The sequence below is a fragment of the Bombyx mandarina genome, chromosome 24 (assembly GCF_030267445.1).
Source record: "Bombyx mandarina strain Sakado chromosome 24, ASM3026744v2".
Lineage (NCBI taxonomy): Eukaryota > Metazoa > Arthropoda > Insecta > Lepidoptera > Bombycidae > Bombyx > Bombyx mandarina.
The window spans coordinates 189,394-203,945 of record NC_143230.1 but is presented as its reverse complement, the minus strand read 5'-3'; the positions used below and the strand labels follow the sequence as shown (position 1 = coordinate 203,945).

At 34.6% G+C, this 14,552-nt stretch overlaps 3 long non-coding RNA genes across 5 annotated transcripts; 1 reads left to right on the top strand and 2 right to left on the bottom strand.

Moving 5' to 3' along the window:
- Positions 1 to 2,221: 2,221 nt before the first annotated feature.
- LOC149499911 (uncharacterized) lies at positions 2,222 to 3,817 on the top strand. Of its 2 annotated transcripts, none has more exons than XR_016325328.1 (2): positions 2,222 to 3,180; positions 3,540 to 3,817. It is a non-coding gene; the product is annotated as an uncharacterized LOC149499911 (long non-coding RNA). The 2 variants fall into 2 exon arrangements; XR_016325329.1 differs by having other exon boundaries at positions 3,253 to 3,817.
- LOC149499910 (uncharacterized) lies at positions 3,815 to 4,698 on the bottom strand. Of its 2 annotated transcripts, XR_016325331.1 has the most exons (3): positions 4,661 to 4,698; positions 4,330 to 4,577; positions 3,815 to 4,225 (listed from the first exon to the last, which is right to left on the bottom strand). It is a non-coding gene; the product is annotated as an uncharacterized LOC149499910 (long non-coding RNA). The 2 variants fall into 2 exon arrangements; XR_016325330.1 differs by having other exon boundaries at positions 4,330 to 4,694.
- A 1,097-nt stretch (positions 4,699 to 5,795) lies between these two features.
- On the bottom strand, positions 5,796 to 8,338 carry LOC149499909 (uncharacterized). The gene is made up of 3 exons (XR_016325347.1): positions 7,981 to 8,338; positions 7,404 to 7,524; positions 5,796 to 7,312 (listed from the first exon to the last, which is right to left on the bottom strand). It is a non-coding gene; the product is annotated as an uncharacterized LOC149499909 (long non-coding RNA).
- Between the last annotated feature and the right edge of the window lie 6,214 nt (positions 8,339 to 14,552).

The window sequence follows — 14,552 nt, the reverse complement described above, 5'->3', positions numbered from 1 at the left end:
CACAGAGTAATTAGTTGATGATCAGTAGGTAAATAGTCATATTTGCGCCGACACGGCCATACTGACAGGCGGTGCGCGCTCTGCACCAGCCGCCCATGTATGGTGTATCACCAGAGAATTCTTGGAGTCCATCTGAAACAATGGAATGTCTGTTTCTGAGATTGGTATCTGTGTATCTTTTTATGTTACTTTGAAAGTAACTTATTTTGTGTAGTTTTATATTGTGACGTACACTGTGGTACTTATGTAGTGGACGTACACTGTGGTACTTATGTAGTGGACGTACACTGTGGTACTTATGTAGTGGACGTACACTGTGGTACTTATGTAGTGGACGTACACTGTGGTACTTATGTAGTGGGCGTACACCGTGGTACTTATGTAGTGGGCGTACACCGTGGTACTTATGTAGTGGGCGTACACCGTGGTACTTATGTAGTGGGCGTACACCGTGGTACTTATGTAGTGGGCGTACACTGTGGTACTTATGTAGTGGGCGTACACTGTGGTACTTATGTAGTGAGCGTACACTGTGGTACTTATGTAGTGGGCGTACACTGTGGTACTTATGTAGTGGGCGTACACTGTGGTATTCATGTGGTGGCGTACACTGTGGTACTCATGTGGTGGCGTACACTGTGGTACTCATGTGGTGGCGTAATTTTATTAATCAAAAATAAAAACTTATCCTTATGCCGATTGTTGATTTTGTTGTTCGACCATCCTGGTTTGTGAAGTAGATGGTAGAGGTTCATCAGCTGATGCTGGTGGGTAGTCTTCTTCCGCCGATACGGTTATCTGGTCTCCAGGTTGTTGCTCAGCGGAGGCGGCATGTGATCCCACTTGGGCGGTGCACGCTCTGCACCAGCCTCGTTGATTCTCGTAGGTTTTCTTTGATTCCCATTGATCTGCAGGAATAAAAAGTTTCTCTGAGTAGCGCATCTGTTATACTTGCGTTACTTGTAACTATGTAAGTTTGAGACTATTAATGCGATTTTATTGTAGGGTTCTCGGAGGTTTTCGTAGATTTCTCGGAGGCTCTCGTAGATTTCTCGGAGGTTCTCGTAGATGTATTGAAGGTGGGATAAGAATGTGTAAGGTGTTGTTCGTTGTGTAAGGATATCATGGTCTTCAGATGAATTTTGTGGTGAAATTTTAGTAATTAAAAATAAAAACTTATCTTTTGTATTCATTGATCAGTTGATTGTTGATTCCGTCGCTCGACCATGCTGGTTTGTGAAGCAGACTGTACAGGCTTATCGGCTGATGCTGGAGGGTAGTCATTATCCGCCGATACGGTTATCTGGTCACCAGGTTGTTGCTGAGCGGAGGCGGCGTGTGATCCCGCTTCTGATGACGGAGTAGGGACGTCCGTAATGTTTGTAAAAAGTGTGACGTCAGCCTTGCGACGTCACGGTCATTAATTTGTTGACGAATGACTCATGTTTGGGTTTCCGAAACAAAACTTCACGAGAACTTCACGAGAACTTCGTATATTGCACGAGAAGCATAACAACGTTACAGAGATATCCGTACAGTACAACGGCTCGTACACGAATCAATCAGTGCTAGACAGCACGGCCGTATTTATGGGGCTTCGTACCCGTGAGCGTGCTGACGCGTTTTAAACACGTGAGCGTGTTTACACGTTTTTCAAACACGTGAGCGGGTTTACACGTTTTTCAAACACGTTTTAAAGTATTGAAATTACAATAAAAGGAACTGTTTAACATCAATTTCTTATCACAGAGTAATTAGTTGATGATCAGTAGGTAAATAGTCATATTTGCGCCGACATATCTGTTCATGAAATATTTATAACTACTGATGCACCCCACGCTTTCTTCACAAGATGCTATATTACCACTAATTATGCAAATTATATTTTTTTCGCGTTTGATTTTTATTACACGATGTTATTCCTTCACATTGGAAGTCATTCATCAATATACTTTAGTGCGTATTTCATTAGAAAAACTGTTAGCTGCCTGCGGGATTCGAACACTGGCACAGTCGCATCGCACGAGTGCACCGGACGTCTTATCCATTAGGTCACGATGACTTTATATTTGTAATACGGAACCAGCTCTTTTAATCTGATGCACCTCGGACTACACGTTGTCAAGGTTGCCACGTCTCACTTCTGATCTCATCAGGTTACGGAAGCGTTCACGGAACACGGTGCAGGGAAGTAAATTCTAGAACCGGATATTACGTGACTTACGGCCGTTTTCAATAACCTATCTATCCCTAGTTTCGGTTACTAAAGATAGACAAATCTATATTTTTGTCCTTACTTACGTTCCAATAACCTATCGACGGGCAGCAGTTCCTATCGGATTTATCTATCCATCGTCGGGAGGACGGATAGCCTGCTAAAGATAGAACGCTCATACAAATCGTGCTTACTTCCGTTTCAATATGAGTTTTAAGTAACTCTCCGGTAGGCGGCGCTATCTCTAGTATGGGCATTCGCTTATCTGTCAAAATCGGCCGGTTACATGTTTATCTTTCGAAAGTAAATCGCTATAATTTAATAATTGTTTCTCTTCATATTGGCATATTGTAGCAGTGATGATAGTGATATGGAATTATTTCAAATGATAATGGATTGTGATGCAGATAGTGATAGTGAGGCCGATATCATATGGTTAGGAAAATAAAGATCGTCTGAATTACATGGCGAAGATCAATAATTACGAATTTGACTATAGATTTCTGAGCAAAGGTGTTGTGAATGAATTGATTAATTTAATGAGACCATATTTGAGTGTAACGTCAAAAAGGTAAGATAAATTTTAACCATAAAAGTACTCGTTATTACAACTTATATTTGTTTATAGCAATAGCAAAATTATACCTAATTTTTGTTGTGTTACAAAATCACACTCAACAGGAATTCTATAATACTGCTGGATTCCCATGGTGCCCTAAATGACATTCATATACTAATACAATAACCTGGTAGGCTATTTACCTTCATTCTTATTACACACTGATACCTCTACATTTTATATTTGTGTTACAGATTCAAATATAGGAGAGGAATTTAGAAATAGAAAAAGAGTATTTTGAATGTGTAATTTGTGTGCAATGCATCATTGATGTTTCAAAATGTTGTTGCTTGATGGCCTGGGTCTACTCATGATACAACTATAATTAACCATTCCGATTGAAAAGGTATTTCTTATTTATATTACCTTATTTATATTATTATTAATATATTTTTATTTATTTATATTATATATTTAGGTGTTTATATGAATTTAATATGACACTATTATAATAAATTATCTACATATCAAGAGAACATTGATAACAAGGTGGACTTGGAAATTGCTATTTGCTTGCCGATAGAGGCTATCCCCACAACCCTATCTTTTAACGTGATTAATTAACCCACATACTCAATCGGAACGATTTAAAATGAATCACATATTAAAACAAGAAATACTATAGAGAGGTAATCTTTTTTTTTAGTTAAGAGCTTGTTATACTGTATTGTAAAATAATTTAAGCGAATAATGTATAATTTTCAGATGCATTGGTGTTTGTAAAAGAAGACTCCCTGTATATCATTGAAAAGTAGATTAAAACTAGAAAATATGCAAGCTGTTATTATAGCTGCCATGCTGCATAATATCGTCAGAAGTATGAATTTAGAAGAATTAGAATCAGAAATTTCAGTCGCAGATACATTACAGGAAAATAATATAATTGTTCGTAACAATTTTTCAAAACTTACATCTGAAATACAACTATGTACTTATAAATAATTGCTTCCAAAGATAATTTATAAAATAAACTCCAAAGATAATTTGACTATTTTTTATTTTCCAAAATGATAATTACATGGTAGTTAGTACATGCAAGATATTTAATTTAGAATTTGTACATATACTTAAAAAACTATCTAATATAAAATTATTATTGCCTACTTAATTTATGAAATTTAATATTCCTTTTAAGTAATTTTTAATTTTTTAAATTATCTAAATATAACTTAACTTTTGCTACAACAATCTCCTTTTCTTTATTTTCCAAGTCAAGTCTCTTTTTTGCTATTAGATATTCTGCTAATGCATTGTCCCTATGCTAGCCTTGCATTTCTTTTCTTCCATCTTGTTTCCGCTTGGCTGTAAAAGTGTTAAAAATATTATATGTGACCTACAACAATGTGCATGCTTTATCCAAAATTTCATCTGCAATCCTTACCACCTCCAGCCTGTAACAAAGAGCATAATTATTTCAAATACTACGGCAACCTGAAGAAAAAATCATGTTTATCAATGTGTTATTAGAGACAAACAATCAACTAATTATACTAACCTTACTAAGGTTGTTTCTTATGTTGCCGTAGCGTTCTTTAAGTTTTCCCATTTTAGTTGAAGCTGCGATGGAGTTCGTGGGAAACGACGAATCGACGAATTAAAATCATTTACAAGGGTTTGCCAAGCCTGCTCCTTCAATTTATTGTTTGTGGCATTTGTTGCCTTATTATTGAAATGTTTTTTCGCCGCCACAAGTTCTGCTAGAATCATCGTCTCATCTTTTGTCATGGCTGCTGCCTTTCTTGACTGAAAAAGATATATTTTCTAAACTTGAACTCAAAGTTTTCAAAGTAAAATTATTATTATCAATGTAGTTCATAGATACTTACAGAATTCATTTTATTTCACTGTAGCTCTTTAATTATAAACGAAAGTTTTAAAGCGTTTTGGAGGTAAGTCATCATCTAATATAGTAGGTAGAGTTGGGTACCTCACTCATGAGTTGCCTCATTTGAGGTACTCGTGACAGTAAATTGAAAGAGTTACTCGAATTTCAATATTGAACCGCCTCACGAACCTCTTCACGCTAGTGAGTGCGTGAGAAAAATGTTCGGCGAGGTTATTATCTGTGAACGTGAATCAGATGAATGGAAACGAGGGAGTTGAGCCAACTTGAGCTGAACTGAGGCGGGAAGTCTCAGATCAAACGAAATTACAAACATGTTTATTTTTGTTTAATTTTTTTAACTGTTTGTATGTGTTGTTGTTTGAATTTAATTATATAGTTATAGAAGGAATATTAGGGGTGCTAAAATAAAAGTAACAACGTAACAAGTTAAAGATTGATACAACAATGTCAACAATGCACTTCGAAGGTCAGAGGTAAACTATAAACTAAAAAAGAAAAGAATTTTAAAATAAAATATTTTTATTTCCCTGGGATTGATAATCCCTTGGATAATAAGCTTTATTTACTCACACTTAAAAATGGTAATAGTGTGTCATTAATTTCTTTCATTTTAAATTCTGAGCGAAAGAAAACTATACGTGTGAGGGAGAACAATAATTGCATTTCGGCAGAACCCGAACGAAGCCACGCTCGGCGACGGCATTCCGTAGCATTCGGTAACACGAAGCGCGACTCGAGTATAATGCGCGCGCAACACTTGCTCGACTCCCTCACTCGTTCGGCCTCAACTCAACCAACTCATCCATAGATTATACACTTAATATATTAGAGATAGATGCGCAACTCTCATTTTTATTTTTGCTTTAGTTAAAGCCCGGTCCAGCAGGCGTCGCTACAGTCGATTATTAGTCTCCCTACCCCCCACCAGGTGGCTTTTTTAGTAATTTTAATATTTTTAATAACTCTCTTTATGAAAAAATCTTATCGTTTAGAATCGCTGAAATTCCCGGTAGTACTTATGAGTTATTAAGGAATGTTTGATTGTGTTCAGCATTCTAATCGATAAGATCTTTTCATACAGAGAGAAAACAGTTTTTTTAAATAAAAAGCTGTAATTCTCTGTAAGCTATTTAATTTCCCTATATTACAAACAATTTTCTGTTAAAAGATTGTATGAACGTACAATTGTATAAAATTTCGAATAACAATAACTCCTCTAGATTAATCCTACTAGCGTACTTATTAACATTAAATCGAAAGTTATCTAAAAGTTAATTAAGTCTAGATAATCAAATCATTCAATGTCAATTAAGTCATTTGTGCGAAATATAAACATGTCAGCTTTCCATTACAAACATAGTAGACAATTTGAATTAAATTTAATAAATTTGTTTCTTAACGATAGCAGTTCTTGCTTAAAGTTGATCGTGACAGATCATGACCTTGTATGAAAATATTACATCTATAAACACTACCTATGCTTCGTCATACAATAATTGTCATTTAAACTAGCATTGTAGAGATAATACACACACTAAAGTGAATACTAAATTATTCTTAGCATTCTTATAAACATTTAGAAATTTAAGAAACGATTAACCCACAATCATGTTCATAACATGTGACATTTTGTTCTGCACAAACGTTTTGTTACATGATTTGAAAAACAAAAAAAAAACAAAATGTTTAAAAAATGTAAAGATGATTTAAAGTACTCTTAAATATTGATAGTTTGTACTTAATGACGCTTATAGTAATCTTAGACATGATTACAATAGTTATACTTTTATTCCCTATCTAAATTATTTCTATTCTGACGTTTCTGATGCTTTAGCTTTGGTAATACTAGATGAAACAAACAGCAGATTGAAAGAAAATCATCTTAAAGTTAATTACATTCATTACAAACCATTAGTTTGCATTTTGTTACAAAAGAAACTGATGTTCATTACATGCAAATGAATTATAAACATACACATGCAAACATAAAATGTAAATTTATCTTTTAATCCAAATTAAATGTACATTAATATTACATCTAAATAATAGAAAGGGTTTCGAAAATTTTTATTGCACTCAACAGCAGACCAGCATGCAACCCGGCTCATGATAAGTGGTCACCAGTGCTTATAAACTTCAGCAGTGCCATAGGGGTTGCTGTCTATAAATTAAGTTTTAATAAATTATTAATATACTCAAGTCACAAGCATATTGATTTCACATAATGAAAATGTAAGAAACATAATCATGTTTGGGCATTTTCATTTATATCTGCTCATACAGAAAACACAACTTAGCAAATATATTCCACAGTTAATCTAAATAATTGCAAATAATGCTTTTGAAGACCATTGACTTTTGATCATTAATTAAAATCATCTTCTCGTAGAATTTACAAAAGGTTATTTACAAAAATTTATATCAGTATTTTCATATATTACTAACTTACTAATTACAGCTATTCAAACATAATACTATAACTATAAGAACTAAACAACCTATTTTAAAACAAAATTGGCATCAATTTAGTTCTTATGAACTATTTCAATTATTAATTTATAAATTATAAACATATTTAAAAAAAATTAAGATCCCTTGTGAGTTCACGTTCCTTGCTGAATCAGTTTCTCTTCTGAAACGGAGAAACAAAGTATCTTAAGTATGTAACAAATATTGAAAAAATACGACCAGGAAAAATTTTGTGTTAATGTAATCATACTTACAAATTAATATATTACATAACACGTTCTGGTTCAAATATAGTGCATCAATCTTTTCATGTTTCAGACATTTTAGTGCTCCTTATAATTTTTCCATAAAATTTTGTCATTATCAAACCTTTGTCTACAAAAATAAAAACATTATTTTATATTGGGTAGAAGGATGAACGTGGTCACAGGCCACTTGGTGTAACTTGGTTATCAAACACTAGGAAACAAAACGTGAATGCCATCATCTAACTTTGGATGTGAGATCAATTGTGCTGTATTTTATTTAAACAGGAAATCATGACTGATTGATCATTCCAAAAAACTAGTTCGGGCCCACTTGACAATAAGCATATAATACGCTGAGTTGCAAAACATAAATACTGCCACCCACTCGGGACAATTTTATTATCTGAGGTGTGTGTGTGATAGTACGAGACTTAATACCGACTGTTTTGATCAAAACTTAACATATATGATAGCTAGGCAGCAGAAATAGGAAGGACCATTAGTTGGTGCTAATTCATTTAATTATATTATGAATAATAATTCTGTTAGCAAATAATATACCGGAAAAATAGTGTAAACTCACCGTTATCAAGGCATCCGAAATAGCATTTCATTTTCGATCTTGAGGCATGCTGATTTTTAATAATAAACTTTCTGAAATGAAAATAGTTACACTGGCTTACGAAACGCTAACGAAGAAAAAAGTATTGGAGCCAAGTTATGTCTAAAGAGAATTCAAAACAGAGTTTCTCAATGTCTAATCGTCTAATATTCTCACAAAGCTAAAAGTTGCTCTAAATTAATACTACAACGTAAAATAACTCAAAACAAAACCAAAAAAAAACGATTTAAAAAATTAAAGCGTTATGTACGACATTTTGAAAACTTTTTTTTTTTTTGAGATTGTTTTATTGGCCGTGGAGTTTTGAAAACTTCAAAGCAGTGTTTCCACTTACGTTTTTTTTACCACATTTTACCCTAGTTTCTTTTGAATTTATCCCTAAAATTTCCTAAACAACTTTCATAAATCCTTTATATAGAAAGCATAAATAAAATACAGAAAATAAACCACAGCATATTATTTAATGTAGGTATATATAATCTAAACGCCCCCAGAAGATCATAGATCTATAGGATTAGAATTTTCAAGGAAGTCGACGCATTGCTTTTATATTCTTTTGCTGCACGCAACCTAACACTGTTCGGTTCTAAAATTAAGCAATTGTTTGCTGGCATTCCCAACTTTCTATGAAGCAAGTCGTTCAGGGTTTCGTTAGAAAGCCTGTTTCTTTTGTCAGTTTTTACATTTGAGAACACTGAATAATCTTTCTACCTCAGTCTTTGAAGAAGGAACTGCTAGCAAAAGCGAAATGACAATTAAAAGGTTTTCGTAAATGAAATTACCATGATAATCTTTCATGGTACATGAAGTACCTGTATATTACAATACAAGTAAGTTCTGGTGACATCAACGAAAATAGGTAAATAAAATAAAATTTGGCGGATTATACTTATTGGGATTCTGGGGAATCCCTAAGAAAAAAGCAGTGGCTTAATCTATGATTTACTTTACTAGAGGGTTACTGTTGAATCAAACCTTCTTTATAGTTTTTATACACAACTCTGTTTTATTCTTTTACTTGTCAACTCGACTTAATGTCATTCTCTCCATAAAATAAAATGTTCATTGTTTTACTTTAATTATCGTTTATTTTAAAATTCACAACAGTTACTAGTATAGGCTTTGCTTTTTACCCCGAAATATCCTAAATCCTGGTATTTTTAAAATTGTCTTTATCATCCAAAATATCAGCTATTTTTCCCTAAAAAAGGGAGAATTCCCTAAAAGTGGAAGCACTGCTTCAAAGTACGCTAACATTTTTATTGAGTCAGAACTCGTATCTGCCATCTAGTGAGTTTATTAGTTCATTAAGGCCAAAACGTTTCAAAAATGACCTCGCCGGTTCCTAAAGATGACGCTAGTTGAATGTTCTTTTCCTTTGTATGGGAGTTGCACCCCCCTGAACTCATCGCCCGCGCCGTCGCCGCGTCGCGCAGGGCCGGGACGTAATGATGACGTATCGAGCAAGCGCTAACTCACCTCAAATGAGGGGTACCTCATGAGTACCTCACGAGGTGAAATGAGGTGCTCCCTCATCCTCATTTAAAATAGACGAGTTACCCATCGCTAATAGTAGGTAAACAATAGAAAAACAAACAAAAGAAACTGATCACTGCTTATTGGCAAACGGACTGTCAAAACGTTTCGTTTCATAATTTCGACTAGGATAAAAATAGCAATACGTCCAATTTAAAAAAATCTACATATGTTTTTATTACTTTTTGTTATAAACAAATGTGTTTATGATAGTCTACAATATGCTGGTTAAATTATAGTTATAATTTAGAATAAAATAAAATAAGTCTTGATCCTGATGTTGTTTCGTATTTGTAGTAGAACGAAACGTATCAAGAGGCTCGGATAAATCGGAGGGAAGAAGCTATCTACTGTTGGTTAAAGAGAGATAGCACTTATCCGTGATTGTGAAACGCAAACTAAGGATAGATACGCTCTTGCTGATTTTCGGAGATAGCTATCTATCCGAAAACTCAGATACGTTATTGAAAACGGCCGTAAGCAGTAATCACTCGAGCCGAGGTGCGAGAGGACACGAAATAAGTTTCAGTACTTGCAAAGGAAACGTTAATAATGTTCAGATAATTATGAAATAAAGGAAATTCATCATATAATCCATTTCCTCCATCGTGCATACAAAAACTACGCCATCTTTTAAATAAAATGCCTTCTCCGTTGAAAAGGTTTCAGAATGTACTCGAATCTTGATCCCGGAATCCTAAACCCTTAACATGCGACATCAATAAGTGTCACTTTGTGCTCCACTCAAGTATAAAAGCAATAGGATAATAAACTTTATGTTTGTAGTGCATAGAATTGAAATTTGTGTATCTCACAAATAACAAATATTTTTAGATTAGCGTCACAAGCGAAATTGTAACTCGCCTCGTACAATGTAAAGGCTACTTGCTACGGATATATTTTTAGTCTTATGTGACATTTTTAGTGTCACGGCATCTGTATGCAACGACTCACCTAGAAGTGTACGTGCGTGTGTCGAGTAGGTAGGTAGGTATGTTGTGGCCAAACTGCATTGGTTCACACCATGCCTTTTTTTTCCTACCTATGCCTTGAGAGGCCATTTCAGCTTCAACCTAACGTGTAGGTGAGCTCACGGGGCTCAAACCGGATGTGTTGTTAACACTGACCCTAGCAAGAGCCGTGCTTCGCAGAATCTACCACCGGATCGGAAACGCGACCCACTGAGAAGATCCGGCGCGATACTCAGTGGGTTGTGTCTATGGGTTAATTCACTCGTCGAGCCCTTCGTCGCAAGCGACTGATTCGACGAGGACGGTGACCGGTGCTTGAGGGACCTAAAAGCATTGTTAGTGGATCGGGAGGATCCGTAATGACATGTTTAGGGGTACGTCGACTGTTTACCATTCGGTCCACAGGATCGGGTATGATAATGCCCTGCATTTTGTGGCAACGTATTCTTCAAAACTCTTCACAAATAATCCTGTATTTCTATGTTAGTTAGTAAACGTTTATTTAATATTTGAGAAAAGTATGAGTACATTTGCACGATAACACCTTTAGCAAAAAGCTGACTGATTGGAAACCGAACCTGGATCCAGTGGTATAGTAGTCAGGCTCCCCGATCACAGACCAAAGATGTGAACGATAGTATATGATTTTAAATTAAAGTATAATATTTTAAGTCCTATCTCTTCAAAATTATAAGGTTTAACATAAGTACATATATTAAAACCAGTATACTATTTAATTAATTCTATCTGCGGCACAAAAGCGAGGGGAAGGCATTCACGAAAAACTCACTACACCGGAATAAAAACCGACGCGTTACCGCCGAGCTAAGAAACTTAGGGCGTGGCATTTGAAACAAAAATGGCGCTTATTTGTTCTTACATTAATACTTGGTACGTAATTGATATTAGTCTAGTCACCCATTATTACTTTATATACATCTCTTATATATAATTCACATCTCAGGATATTTGTCCGGGATCAACTCCAAAACGAACTATCCGATTTTAATGTTATTTTTTTCTAAATATGTGCTGTGTTCCGATTTGTGAGATAGGATAGTTTACGGCAATTTAAAATCGATAGCAATATTTATAATTGTAAATATATTTTTTAGTACACGACAAAGGGTTATTATAGTCTGTGTGCTTATTAAGTTTTTAGCATGCGTTTTTGTACGACCTTATAAGCTTCGATACTGGGTTGGGAAAGTAGCTAGTAGGGGGCGCTGTGTTCAAAGTCTAAGCATTTCATTTAAATACTACAACTTGTTTACATATTTAAATAAAGTTCAATATGTCCTCTGTGAGTTTTTGAACAGTTTGCTACAGTTGTGGTTAGCGCTGCAGAGAAGGTTTCTATCGTAGTATCATCAAGGCAGATGGTGCGTAGAAATAAATGTTATTCAACCAATTAGCCATAGTCACAGCAAAGGGTGACCTGATTTGTTAGTTTTATACACAAACTAGCGGCCCGCTCCGGCTCCGCTCGGGTCTTTAACAAAAATTTCAACGTTTCAATTCATTCAACAACGTTGTTTTATTTTTTTAAATAAAAGAACGCTTAATACGGCATAACTACAATAGTTAGACATATGCTGTCGCGACACTTTTTGTAGTTAATAATGTATTCTATAAAGTCTATAGTCTAATACATTATTTTATTTTATCAACAATAGTTTTCGCAGGGCATGCGATGTAAATAATATTTTAGGTATTTTTTTTTTACACCTTGGGTTACATGATTGGAGTTTTAGTAAAGTTCCCTAATTTTTTTCAAATAAGATTTATTAGCCTATGTTACTCGGGAATAGCGTAGCTTCCAAACAGTGAAAGAGCCTATTCAATACAAATAAACAAACAAATCTTTTCTCTTTATAATATTAGTATAGATATAGATTTCAGGGACGGCCTGCAAGTAAGTGACTTTCAGAAAACTGCCACATTCAAATTTCTCACATCTCAGACTTACAATCAATCTGACATCGGGGCGCGACGCATTGGCACTGACAGCTGTCATTAAGTTCCCAGTAATTCGGGAGCGTTCCAAGTTTTACCAAAATTTAATTCGCCCATGAAAATGTTTTGTACAGTTGCGTACGACGCCGACGCGCCGACGCTCTGATCAATTGAATTATTTATTAGATAATTGACATATTTAGAAGCAATTTTCTTTCGCTTGCTTTAACGATGCTTTTTATCGATATTGTCGGGATGAAATGCTTTGTATAATCACGTTCTTTAAGATGGAAATGTTGAGATTCACGCGGTTTCAAGGAGTTAGAGATTCCTGACTGGGAACGTACCGCTGTGGCTTCAACCTATGATAGATATATATGAGTGACTAGCTGACCCGGCAGACTGCCTCAATCGATAAATAAAAGACCTAAACTTTTGTATAAAATTAACTTAAAAGAAACAAAGGGAATCCGTCCGACAGGGACACATCAAAGGAAAAACAAAATAGTTATTTTTATTTAATTCCGAGCATTTTCATTTTTGTCTACTTTTTAAACCTTCTCTGGACTTTCACAAATAATTAAAGACCAAAATTAGTCAAATCGGTCCAGCCTTTCTCGAGTTTTAGCGAGACTAACGAACAGTAATTCATTTTTATATATAGGTATATAGATATAAGATTAAGTTTGTATCGCACCAACTTCAAGACATTTCGCATGCGTTTCAACAACGGCTTCACTTACATTCTCATCTATATGTGTACATATATATCTCTTAGCAACAATGACAGTATTTACTGTGAATACAGTTTATAAGTATTGAGATGATCGATTAATATTAGCATTTTAGAAATGTATCACGCCAGGCAAATATTATATAATAACTATACTAATACCGATACGCTAGACTCAGGAGAGGGGATTGCTAATTCAATCAACATTGAAAAATAAATAGTACCTGACGTATTTTTATTTACATACATGTAATGGAAATAACGAGCATTTTGTGTATATATATATATATTCACATTTAGTTAAAAGTATTGTTATTGTTAGTAATAACTTTATTCCTTCTCTTTGCAGTTATAGAGCAAATAGATTTGGAGCAGAGAAAAATGTAAAAAGGTACATTTAGAAAATAAGAAGACAGCACTAAATAAAAAATGCACTAAATGTGCAGAAAGTATGCACTAAAATATACCAACCTAATTAAAAAAAAACATTGCACAGTTATCAAAATAAATATTTAAATTAAAAATATATCAAACAATGAGGTAATTAAAAATATCAAAAATTTTGCAAACGGTTATTCGTTCAAAAATAAGCCTTACCTTTTTACAATTAGGGTATATTTTGCACCGTAGAGCTTACGAATAGGTTGAATCACGTATAATATTAAGCCACGTACACACGGGTACAAAACGCGCGTCGCTTGCGTCGCGTTAGGCTAAATAAATGCTGATTTATACCGCTGTGTAGCACAGGCCTTGTTGATATGTAGTGATGTGCCTCGTCCCTAAACATAAATTCGATATGAGACAAGCTTTCTTAGATCTTAGAGAATCCAGACTCATACGATTGGATAAATCGCTTACTTACTGATCTTATTATTGTGTCTCGTCTGAACATTCAAACATTCCAAACTTCGCTCTGAGTATACTTATATTGATAACTGGCCTCAATCAACGTTTAAAGGACTGTATTGCAGCCAATGGAGACCACTTCGAATAAGCTTTTTATACTTTAAATTGTTTTATATTTATATATTAAACTAACACACTGTAAAAGTAATAAATGTTATTTGCAATAGAATCTTTTTTTTCCTTTGTCTCAGTATTTATGGCAAGATTAGGTATATAACAGGAAGATATTAGAAGGGTGACCCTGCAACCAGTCACAGCCATGCCCGACCCACGGAGCCCACGACGACAATTGACTCTAGGTGGCCATCACAGCCAGCGACTCGTCCAGTTACTTATCAATGAAAATTATCAGAAATAGGGTAGTTAAAAGGGTGATAATTTCACAGTAAATTGTGTTGAATAGTGACTCTTTGTCGCATTCGACGATA